The sequence below is a fragment of the Sebastes fasciatus genome, chromosome 21 (assembly GCF_043250625.1).
Source record: "Sebastes fasciatus isolate fSebFas1 chromosome 21, fSebFas1.pri, whole genome shotgun sequence".
Taxonomy (NCBI): Eukaryota; Metazoa; Chordata; class Actinopteri; order Perciformes; family Sebastidae; genus Sebastes; species Sebastes fasciatus.
In genome coordinates this window covers 9,264,973-9,277,544 of record NC_133815.1, presented here as the reverse complement: position 1 = coordinate 9,277,544, position 12,572 = coordinate 9,264,973, and the positions used below count along the sequence as shown (strand labels likewise).

General features: G+C 36.3%; 1 protein-coding gene across 4 annotated transcripts in view; it reads right to left on the bottom strand.

Annotated features, from left to right (window-relative positions):
- Nucleotides 1-12,572, bottom strand: part of dlgap1b (discs, large (Drosophila) homolog-associated protein 1b) — a 260,605-nt gene that overhangs the window by 246,843 nt on the left and 1,190 nt on the right. For 3 of the 4 annotated variants that reach the window (XM_074621743.1, XM_074621745.1, XM_074621746.1), the window contains exons 2-3: nt 11,157-11,215; nt 10,105-10,173 (exon numbers count right to left, since the gene is read on the bottom strand). The gene's annotated coding sequence lies outside the window, so the exon portion shown is untranslated. Of the gene's footprint in view, nt 1-10,104; nt 10,174-11,156; nt 11,227-12,572 lie in introns of all 4 variants that reach the window. The other variant, XM_074621744.1, reaches the window with a different exon arrangement.

The window sequence follows — 12,572 nt, the reverse complement described above, 5'->3', positions numbered from 1 at the left end:
GTACGTATTCAAGGTTTCAGATAGACCTGTCATCCTAACTTTGAATGTAGTTATGAGGGATTTATGACATCCAAATTAATAGTATTACCAGAACAAATTGACGTTTTAATGAATAATGAGATTTATGAATATTACTGGTAGAACTAGGACACACAGAACATCCAAGGTAAAACTCCAACTAAAGACGATTTTTCTCTTATTAACTTTAAACTCCAGAGAAATTATGTAAAGCTGATTTTAAGTGCTGAAATTTCATGTAATTTTAATATCCTCTTAAATTTCAGTGTCCCAGGTCTGACATAGCACATATTCTATTCCGTGAATTGTTTACCTTCTAACTTTTCTTTATCTACAGGTCCTAATTATCGACCTTTTCTTACTTTTCTTCATTATAAAATCACATCCAGGCCCCAAACGTTCAGCTGTCTGTTTTTAATCTATATATAAATAAGTTAAAATAAAAGTGAAATGCATGAAAAGAAGCAAATAGCTAAACGAATGAGCAAAATAACTGTGAAGATGCACATCTAAGTAGCCGAAAATGGTCAAATGGCACAGATAAATAAGCTGATTCTTAAAAAAAACGAACTGAATGACAGTCTGCTGCTATGATTTTTGACAGCTATATCCTGAGAAGAGCGGAAATTACTGTTGACTTCAACGTCTTAAAAGATCTACTTCACACATGACAACAAGCTCTCCTCATCCCTGCTGTGATGCAGAAACATCCTGCTCGTATTTTACATCTGATTTCTTCATCTGTGTCATTTCTAGGAGAGGAGTTCATATAAAAAAAAACAATATGGAGGGAATAAACTGGAGCAGGTGAGGTGCTCTGATGTGTGTGCTGATGTTGGGATGATGCTCAAGAGGCTTTTTTTTCCAATACCAAATAAAAGTACAAGCTCCAAACTTCAGAGATGACGCTCATAACTGCCCTGAAATGCTCAAGACCTGCTGTATTGACATGCACTAAAACAAGGATATGACATGAGTAAGCATGGCTTGGCCAGTCAGTTGTCAACCACATTGGTTCTTCTCTGTAATGATGCTGCTGCACGCTTGCACCTGCTTCAGCACTAAAAAAAAATCAAACCTCTAACATACACAAACGTGATGTGGCTGATGTTGCTTTTCTTTGTTCTTTCCTTTCTTTTCTTTTTGGCCTTGCAATTATTGATAAAAAAAAAAAAAAAAAAATCAGAAAAAAAGGTTTGTAAACGAGGAGAGAATACAAAATTCCAGGGCAGCTAAAGCCAAACTGCTGCAAGATGAGAATTTACTGGTAAATTGTGCAAAAGTAAAATATTACTTTAAATGTGTGGCAGTCAGATGTACACTGTAGGTATCAGTTGGAAAATCACTTAATGTATTGAACTTGTCGTAGTGCAACTGCGGCATAAATGTTAGAACTTAAACCAAAAGCTGATTTATATTCATGAACGACTTTGCCACTTTTTTCAACAAGGTAGTCTGGAGAAAAAATAATAATGCAGAGGGAAGAGATTCACAACCAGAAGTGAAGAAAACTCCTCATACAGTGCTGCATATGCCCTACACCGTGTTCCTGCCCTTCTAAATGTCTATTCCCAAAACATTTTATTGAAATATTTTAGACAAAATGCAAGAAAAACCAGAGCTCTTCCAGCAGCAGGTCAAGCCACAACATCTGACGAATACTGTCCAGTGCACCATATGTACTAATACACGCCTAGAAACTTTCTTTTCACTGCTGACTTTCTAAACTTTCCCTAAGTTTCAGTAAAATCGGCAACACTGGAGGGATTTCACTGAATCCTCTTTCCACCAAACTCTCAATCCTCTACGTCATCTACTTCCAATCTTTTGTTTACGGGTAAATAAAATCTAAATGACAAAAGCATTATCAAGTCCAACCCACTACTGATTCATTGCGTGTCTGTGTGTGTCTGCTGGGGGTTGCACATAACTGGCAGACACCAGCTCGCTTTCACAACTGTGGGATAAGTGAAGTGAGTGTGACATATAGAGGGCAGGTGGTGCCAGTCAAGTGAAGTACACGAGCGGAGTACCAATCTGTAGTTTCTGAGCTCCATAATTAGTTATTTTTCCGTAGCAATCTCCAAATTATGTCATCAGGCCTTACAGAGTACTCATTATTCAGTGCAACAAACAAGCTGGAAATAACACCCAATCCTATGGAGACCTGGGAACCGCGTTCCAGGGAGGGACTCGAGTCGCTGTGTGAAACCAACAAGAACCAACACGACACCTGGCATTTTCCAGCTAAAGTGGGCTGTTGCACACTGCTGAGCACAATGGAGAGACATGCTTCTTAATTGTGCAGGTTTGAGAGTGCTGAGGGAAAAAAAAAGATCACACATATGGTCGGCCACATAAAGGCTTAAAAACCTGCCTTTTTATATAAATATGTATTTATGAGGAAACTGGCTTAATGTTTGGACTTCTTAAAGAGAGAAAAAAAGAAAAGAAAGGTTGTTGTAGCTTAGCATCAGTTCAAGGGTATGCCAAATAGAGCTGCAACGATTAATCAATTAGTTGTCAACTATTAAATTTAAACGCCAAAACAAAAACAAAAGGTGAATATTTTCTGTTTTCTTTACTCCTCCATGACAGTAAACTGAATATCTTTGAGTTGTGGACAAAACGAGACATTTGAGGATGTCATCTTGGGCTTTGGGAAACACTGATCGACATTTTCTTACAATTTTCTGACATTTTATAGACCAAACAACTAATCGATTAATCGAGAAAACGATCAACAGATTAATCAACAATAAAACTGCAGCAATAGTGTAAAAATATTTTAAAACATCTGGAAAATCAAAGGAAAAAGGGAAAAATTAAACCTAAATATCAGATGCAAAGAGGAGTTAAATGTGTTTAAAAATGGTAAACCTTTCTTGGAAAGTATCCGAAGAATAAACAGGTCAATGAATGTGCTCAGTCTATGCTGTAAAAAGTGAAAAACATTGCAAGCGTTACAATTTTACTTTTATCTCTCATAGTATGCCTGATTATCATTATTATGCTCTTTAAGGCAACACTTATTAATACTGTAAATATTTGCTATAAACAAACTTTCCTTGCTGTAGTCTTGGAAGTATGAGGAGGGGAACATCTAAACAACCTGTTCATCAGCAATCCTCTGCAGGCTGTCAGACATTCACTGTTTATACTTTCAGTGTGAATGAATGAAAAACTTGTTGAAGGTAAACTGATGGCAGGTTAGACATGTGGATATGTGGCTCAACATTACCAAGTTATTGTCAACTTAAATATTCAACAGGAATTTATTGGAGTTTTAAAAAGTAAAAGTCGTCCTCATGCACTAACTAAACACTTTAATACAATTTATATACTTTACAAACCTAGTGGATCAATCAAACTGATCAGAGGATCAAGCAGCAGCATTGCTTAATACCTCACTGTGTTCACCCCAATAATCTGAGTCCTTTCTTAATTCCTGATAGAACCGTCATATTGTACCAAAACAAAGTCATATCATAACAAATCAAACGATTTCTATGCAACAGGTTGGTAAAAATATAAAGAGTTTGTGAAAAGATCATTTTAAGAAGTATTTCTAAACATACTGGTTTATTAGTTATTTATCTCTTGTATTATTGCTAATCACTCCCCACTCAGATAAAATTCAGTTATCATTCAGAAATAATTTGTTAAAATGAATAAAGTTCAATAATAAAAGAATATTTGGATATAGAGCCAAGTGGACAATAATGTAAAACTTCAGTACAGATGTTGTAACGTGGAAGATGTCTAATATAATTTAGTTAAGTTGGTAACCACTTCTAGCTGGAGTGAAACGGTGAAAAGGACGAAAAGGTTGAGGGCTGCAACTAAGGATCATTTTCTTGATTCATCGATTAGTTGTTTGGTCTATAAAATGTCAGAAAATGGTGAAAAATGTCAATCAGTGTTTCCCAAAGTCCAATAATGACGTCCTCAAATGTCTTGTTTTGTCCACAACTCAAAGATATTCAGTTTACTGTCATAGAGGAGGAAAGAAACCAGAAAATATTCACTTTTAAGAAGCTGAATCAGATAATTTAGACTTTTCTTTCTTAAAAGAAAAACTCAAACTGATTAATCAATTAACAAAATAGTTGGTGATTAATTTAATAGTAAACGTTGCAGTTCTAAAAAGAGTTCATTAGGGTCTAGTGACTACCAGTAAACATATAATTAATATAAAGTGCTAATATGGGTTGCAGTATGAAGATCAGAGAATGTAAACGGAAGAAGTTACTAAGAAGTGGTAGAACTCCTGCACTTTCATAAAGGTGACACGGGTCCTGACTTAAAGTCCTCTCAACATTTTAAAGAGGGTCATTAGTTAATAGTTGAAGGCGGTAATCACCTAGTGATGAAGATGAAAGCACTCAAAGGGAAACAAAGTGGAAATGGGCTGGTACCATTCACATCACAGTCGGATTCTAGGGGTCAGGTGCTAAGTCCTGTTAAGAGCCTCAAAGGGCAAACGGCTGAGCATTGGCCACTTTTGTGTGAGTGTTTAGAAACACAGCCAGATTTTAAGCACACAAACATGAAAAATATCAATTTCACATTTGGTTTAACGCTTTCACACTTTGTGTCACTGACACCCAGAGAGAAGGGCTGTGGAAGACAAAACACAGCTCCTGGATAAGGATCATGTTAATGCCTATCAATTAGGATCAAAAAGGGATTAAGCGGCATGGTTGCAGCGGTGGGACGGAGGCCCATGCAAAGTCACTGAATACGAGGGGTCACACCCCCGACTTCATTAGGCCTGACCTTTCCACGCCATTGTGTGGCAGGAAAGAGACCCTGCAGTCTGTGTTTCCCCTTTACCCATCTTACATGGCTTATGGAGAGTCAAATATGAGACATGCAGAAAAGCTGTTAGAGATCAGTGAAATATGAAATATTCACTTTCAAAGTCCAGGGAGACTTATTAGGTTACTGCAACTTGGAGCAGGTGGGTATTTACTCATCAACCCCCAACCTCGCTGCAAAGGAAATCATTTTTTTCACCTTAGAGAGAAGTGAGATTTACTAATTAGTCATGGTGCGGCCTCCCCTCTCCTCTGTGATGTACTGCAGGGTTGACGACTCCTACTCTGATGCTTTGCTGTCTTAATTCACAAAAAGGTCAAATGGCAAAGTGGAAGGTGTGTCCAGGTGTGTTTAAAATAAGCCCCAATTAGGGAAAAATGCAAGCACACCCTCAAGTCTCACATATCCAACTTGGAAGGAAACTTCCAGTAAAGCTCCTGATCTGGGGCAATTTTAATGCTGTGGCATGTTAGAGCACTTTTTTACATATTCATTGCATATGGAGAGAAAAATGGGAGCAATAGAAATAACTTTTACATACAAGCTCATTGCATGAATATCATATTTAAACTAAATTATTGAACACGAAACACAAATAGTGGTGTTTACACAAGTGTACAACTGGGGGTTGCAACTCTTACGGCTAAACAGGGTTGTTGCATCATTAAAACTACTTGCTGCAACTAACGATTATTTTCTCAATTAATATATTAGTTGTTTGGTTATAAAAATGACAGAAAATTGTGAAAAATGGCGAAAAAGAAAAGCCCAAGATGACGTCCTTAAATGTCTTGTTTTGTCCACAACTCAAAAATATTCAGTTTACTGTCATAGAGGAGTAAAGAAACCAGAAAATATTCACATTTAAGAAGCTGGAATCAGAGAATGATAACTAATCAATTATTTGAACAATCGTTGAAGCTCGAGCTGCAATATTATTTTTACACCTTAGCTGCAACTGAGATAAAAAAAACACAAAACATGTATAACTTCATAGTTTGTCTTTCGTCAGTATATAAAGTTAATTCAACATGTTTCACTTGAGTTCAAGCATCTTTAAGGTTCAAAAAAGCTAAATTTATAGCTGAGCAGACTAGAAATGAATACAAATCGTGTTACTACACGGTTTAGAGATACAGCGATTAATCGAATAGTTGTCAAATATTAAATTAATTGCCAACTATTTTGATAATCAATTAATCAGTTTGAGTAATCTTTTAAAGAAAAAAAGAAAAATGCTCTGATTCCAGCTTCTTAAATGTGAATATTTTCTGGTTTCTTTACTCCTCTATGACAGTAAACTGAATATCTTTGAGTTGTGGACAAAACAAGACATTTGAGGACGTCATCTGAACACTGATCGACATTTTTCACAATTTTCTGACATCTTATAGACCAAACAAGTAATCGATTAATCAGGAAAATAATCAACAGACTAATCGACAATGAAAATAATCGTTAGATGCAGCTCTAATATGGTTCTCATAGTACCATAATACAGTGTGACCAGATGTTTGTAATCACTCTGGTAAGACAATCATGTTATTGTTCAACTGCACAATAACTCTAATAACTGAATTTGATTGATTCTTGATTAAAATGTGTAGAAAATAAACAAATATCTGCTGATTTATCATTAGCAGAATCACTGTCAGGCTCTAAAATCCAGTATTGGTCCAGCTCTATAACCTGTAGTAACTACAGGGTCACAAGGACACTATACTTTACGTTCAAACTTTCATATCAGAGCTGAACCGGGTCTGGCCTGCATGAAACCCCGGCTCAGAGAAAGGTAGATCTGGGTTAGATAACGGACAGTGAATTGACCCATTGTTACCAACGGCAACCAGTGTTTTTTTCCATCAGCTTTTGTGTGAAAAGGAAAAAAATATATATCTTTTAGTTGAGAATTGAGTCCAAACATGCACATATTTGATGATTTTACTGTAGACACTGACCCTGTTGTTCTAATGAACAACACAATCGTCATAAAGCACTGTTCATGCAACTGTTGCATAGAAATGAAAACGGTAACTTAGACTACACCTCTTCATTTGCCTCCATCCAGCGGTACGTGTTGAAAACTCAGTGAAAGTTAAGAGTTAAAGTGAAAAAGCAGAAGTTCATCTCAGGCCAAAAGTTTCTTCCCAGAAAGTGAGTAGTACTTGTTCAGGCTGCTGTTCAGTTTAAGCAGGCATGCAGCCTTGCACCGCAGTCAAACAGTGGTCACCCAGGCCTACAGCCGCCTTTGTACCGTTTATGAGGGTGTTATAGATGAGCACACTCCATTTCAAAGTCAGCGGTGGATTCGCAGTCAAATTAAAACAGGAAGTATCGCTGATGCTGTCAATGCTACGCAGCTGAGAGAGAACGGACGTGCTGCTGGCTGGGTCACAAACATACGGCAGGTCACACAACACTGCAGAAGTTATTTACTTACCTTTCACAAAGCTCAAAAATAAGCGTTTTAACAATCGACATTTACAGAATTTAATTCTTCTAATGAGCATCTAATATTCATGTGACGCTGATATTGATGTTGTGGCTGCACCTGAAATTCAAAACCTCTGCTCAGTCAGTGAATGGTGTGTGTTGTGGTTGTTTTTATGATGAAACAAAGGTCTGCTATCTCCAGGCAAAGATCTCACTGTTGGCTCAAGATCAATTGCACACCTCAGAAATTGTGTTTGAGCACAAGAGAACAAGATAGTTTGCAAAATCCAGCCGATAAACATGTTGTTATTGTAATATTAGTGCGTCACAAATACAGTATAAAGGAAATAAACTGTAACTGATCGGCAGAAATATTAGATCAAACGACAACAAAGCAATAGAGAATATTATCAAAAGCATTTGTGGTGAACTGAAGTATCGATATGAATAACTATTTAATACAATCAGGATATTATTCGGCTGAAATAGTTTAATTTCAGTGTCCATACTACATGCTTGTAATATGGTGAAGTAAACTTGTTTTGCACCATCTACAAAAAGGTCAACAGGTTTGCAAAACAATAAATAAAAAAAAAAAATGAAAATACTCAATCTGACATTAATCTATAGGTTCCGACCTTCCCCCAACATATGCATAACCCCAAAGTGCCTTTTCTCTCTCTATTTTCATGGCAACAGAGCAGAGGCCTGCAGCTTAATATGTTACTGACAGCCACTGTTGTGTTACGTGGCATCAGGACACAGTCTGGCTTTCACGCAAGGTCTTAACGGTGGACGAAAACACGTATTCAAGAGGGTAAAGGTCACCTGAACCTTTCAGGGAGTTAAGTTAGCAGCTCTGCATCACAATGTACAGTATGTTTAAATAAATGCTGCAATGGGCTGATTTTAAATTGAAAGTTTGCAACTTTATCATAAAGATATAACGATCAGTTTTAAGATGAAGAATTTTCAATTAATGCAAAATAACAAACAAATAACATGGTATTTTATATTGCTTTCATTTTTTTTTTAAATTCTCAGTAAGCGTAATATACTGTACATAAAATATTTTTTACATTTAATATACACGTGTTTATAGTTAGCTTAATATGACAAAAATGGCATCGCAATATTTGCAAACTGAAATAATTTTATTTTTTTAATATAATATGATCGTGCAAAACAGCTAACTAACATTTTAATGTCCTTTATTACCCAGGTGATGTACTGAAACAAATAATTTTGTATTAAATCATGTTTACAATGCCCGACTTGCTTAAATAAAACTACATTTTATTTAATGTGTATATTCTTTTGATGACAGTTTTTTATAAATAAAACACAATTTAACTACGTCAAGAACTAATAATACATGTAATATTCAGCTGTTGAAAATTTACACTTAAAATATCAAATCATCGAGCGTATCAAAAAAAAATCTTTTCATTCCTTTTGAAAATATTTTTCTCTTCACGTACATTGCACGTCTTACTCATCACCTTATGATTTAGGTGACGTTTGGATCATTTTTGCAATTAAAAATATAAATAAACAGCAAAACTGCATTGCACACGACATTTTCAAAGTAAATAATTTCACTTGGTTAATATTATGTTACTGTAGTATATTATTATACGCATGGAATTTAATTACTGCTTCAACATTTTATCAAGTCTTCATCGACGTGCATTTTTTGAAAAATTAAATACTCCATCAAAAGCATTTGTTTAAAAAGAAGAGTGAAAATAAAATAGGAAAATGTAATGCTAAAATCAAAACGCTCATCCAAATGAAAATGAAACGCGTTGCACTCGACAAAAAGTGAACCTATAAAATCATAAAACGCAATTCAATGCAAGAATTTCTCCACGTGTGCCCGTTTGTTCGGTATCATTTTCAAATCTGTCCCCTGAAAAGTTCCACAAAAGTCGTACCGTTTCCAAACTGAATTTACGCTGCGAGTTCAGATTTCCTTTTTTCTACCAGCTATGTTATAGTATATCTCTTTCGCCACTGCCTAAACCTAAAATGGACGCCGCTGGCTTTGAGTTATCGATGGCTAGGACCGGCTAGGGGTCACAGCTGTGCAGTTGTGCTCTTAGGAGGGAACAGGCAAATGGATCCATGTTTTGGCAGGCTGCCAGGAGCCTCCTTAAAATACAGTGAAGGCCTTGATTTAAAATATGCCACACCAATGTCAAAGGAAACTGCGTCATTACGCAGCAGAGGCTGGCGAGATAAACAACCCACCGTTTTACAACAGACAATGGCAGGTGCTGCTGTAGTACAGAGCAACGCTTTGAAACTAGCTCACATTTTACTGTGTATGTGCACAGAAATAACCCTTTTCATTATAGCTCAGGCAGCATTAGAGCCTGGATGAAAGCCTGTTTTCTCCAGACATCATCATGATGTTGGACCTCGTGACTGTGGGTGGAGACAATGAGCCAATAGAAAATCAGGATGGAGATTCAGAGCCCTTCTTGCATCAGCATTTTCCGGCTAAGCCTCAAGTGAAAGTTACGAGATCCATATCCATGATTATCTTATGAAGAGATCACAAATCGGTGTAAATAAAAAATGATTGCTGCTGACGAGTGAACGACAGCGCTGAATTTGATTAGCCATTTCTCCTCATCATATCATGCAGGATTGGCGTTGCAAGCCAGAGCTCAACCTCTGTAAACACTGGTGTGTGCAGCCGACTGATATTTCCCTCAGGCAATCACATTCGCCCACTGCAGCACCTTAAAGCATTCCTGGAATAGCTTTTCTCAACTTTTAACGTGCCCAAATGTGCTTTAATGAACAGGTCAACACAGATCTTACCATTTGGGCGGACACACTCCAGCGTCGGAGACATGGAGGCATGACAGGCTGCAGGGAACCATGGACGTCCTGTGAAAACAAGGGAGAGAAAAAACAAACAGCTGTGAGGCTTGGTCTAGAGACACATGTTGTCACAGACAGGGTCAATAAACAAGCAGAAAGAAAACTAAAGGAGGAGCATTCAATTAAAAAGCTTTTTCCATATTTGTTTTGTAGATTTGGCTATATCAAGCTATATTTGCAGTCATTAAGTTAAAACAATATATAAATAAATACGACGTTTCATAGGTCGCAAGAATTGTCCAAAACGATTTAAAAACAAATAATAATTGTTGCAGTCGTTTATCATTGTAAAAAAAAGCGTGATATTTACGTTTAAATAGAGGATATCTAATTCAAGCTGTATAAATTAGGAATAACTGTTTTAAAGGTGGTATTAAGTGATGCATCTCTTATTGTATAACAAGCACACAAATCCTCATCCACTCAGTATTGTGGTCACTGCTACAAATAACAACACATGACCACCAACATCTAAGAAACTGCTATACTGTATGTAGGGCTGCAACTAACGATTATTTTCATTGTTGATTAATCTCTCGATTATTATCTTGGTTAATAGATTAGTTGTTTGGTCTATAAAATGGTGAAAAATGTCGATTAGTGTTTCCCAAAGCCCAAGATGACATCCTAAAATATCTTGTTTTGTCCACAGCTCAAAGATATTCAGTTTACTGTCATAGATGAGTAAAGAAACCAGAAAATATTCACATTTAAGAAGCTGGAATCAAAGAAATTTTCCTTTTTTTCTTGAAAAATTACTCAAACTGATTAATTGATTATCAAAATAGGTGGCGATTACTTTAATAGTTGCAGCTCTAACTGTATGCATAACCGAGAATTGTGATTTTGTGACGCATATTTTTTATGTTTTGAAAACAAAACTGAAAGCCATACCGTCAATAATCTGATAATATATATTGAGCAGAACTACGACAAGTTACCCCAAGAAAAATGCATAATCCTAAAACTATGCTGTCCATATTTCTTACCTTTCTAATTACGATTCCAGTCATTTTTGTCAGACACTGGATCAGGTTTGGGACAGGCCCTGCAAAGACACTGCATGCTTTAAGTGTTTCTGTACTCTCCAATGAAAACATAATCAACAAGCACTCCAAAACTATTAAGGAATATGACAAGACGAGACTAAGAGGAGCTGTCTGACAGCAGACGAGTATGCACTAAGTAGGTGTTAATGAAGAGATCTGTCCAGGCCGGTCACTGATATGGCAAACAGATAAACATCACACACTCACTGAGTGGAAGTAACTTGTAATGTCAGAGTGAAGCTCGAAGCACTTTTAGAAGCCAAAGTTAATATTGCCTCCCTCACTGAATAAGTGGATTGCGAAAAAAGTACTTTTTTTAAAAAGCACGTCATTGCTTTGTGCAATATATGACTTTTTAAAGCTGTAAAAATGTATATAAATAAGTGATATAGTGCTTAAACAAATCCACTAAGTGGCAGGTTGCTGCTCATGAAACTTAACCTCTCATGAACATAAGAGGCTTATCTTATACCATCATGCATACCACTTTTTACGATAGAAATTATGACATTAAGATACGTTTCAGTGACTATTATTATAGCAATGAACTGAGTCTAAAGCAACAAAGCTACAAGAAGTGATAATAATACCTAAAATGTAACTTTTGCTTCTAACTGATGAGAAATGTCATCTAGATTCAGTGAGTATTTAGCCCAAAATCCACCAAATATGATCATTTATACCAAAATATAAACAGTTTTTTTACAGCTGCTAATTTCATTATGAACAATATTCATACATTGCATAAAATGACGCTTGTGTTCACACTGTTGCCTCCACAATATGCTTCGCCACAATGCTGTAATTATAATATATTTTGTTTATATTTCTTTCAAACTGCCTCTAAAATATTGTAATTATCTTAGAGATACCTCCTATAAGTATGTGTAGTTGCATGATATTGTATTCAATAGATATACCGATTAAAATCAGAAGCCACTGCTGATATTTCTATAGTGTGCACAGACATTATCGTTGCTCACCAAAGTGATGAATCAGACAAAATGGCTACCAAACGTACTAATAACAGACAGATACGCTGTGGTAGAGGAACAAGGAATGAACTTCCATCAAGTCAAGAATTGCATAATAACATTGGAACGGTCCAGTTACTGGGTTGCGTTGACACTATAGGATGAAAACTAGTGATTAAATAATCATCCGATCGACTAAATGCAAAAACATAAAGGTTAGCAAAACCTGTTAAAGAGTTCACTGTCCCTTCCTGTGTGCGATATACAGTAGCGGGATATGCTTGAGCAGCTGGGCTCGGTTTCATTGAAGTGTAATGTCTCCCATGTTTTTTCCGCTCACATCAATTCATATATACGTCATGGATAACAACAATGCTATAGC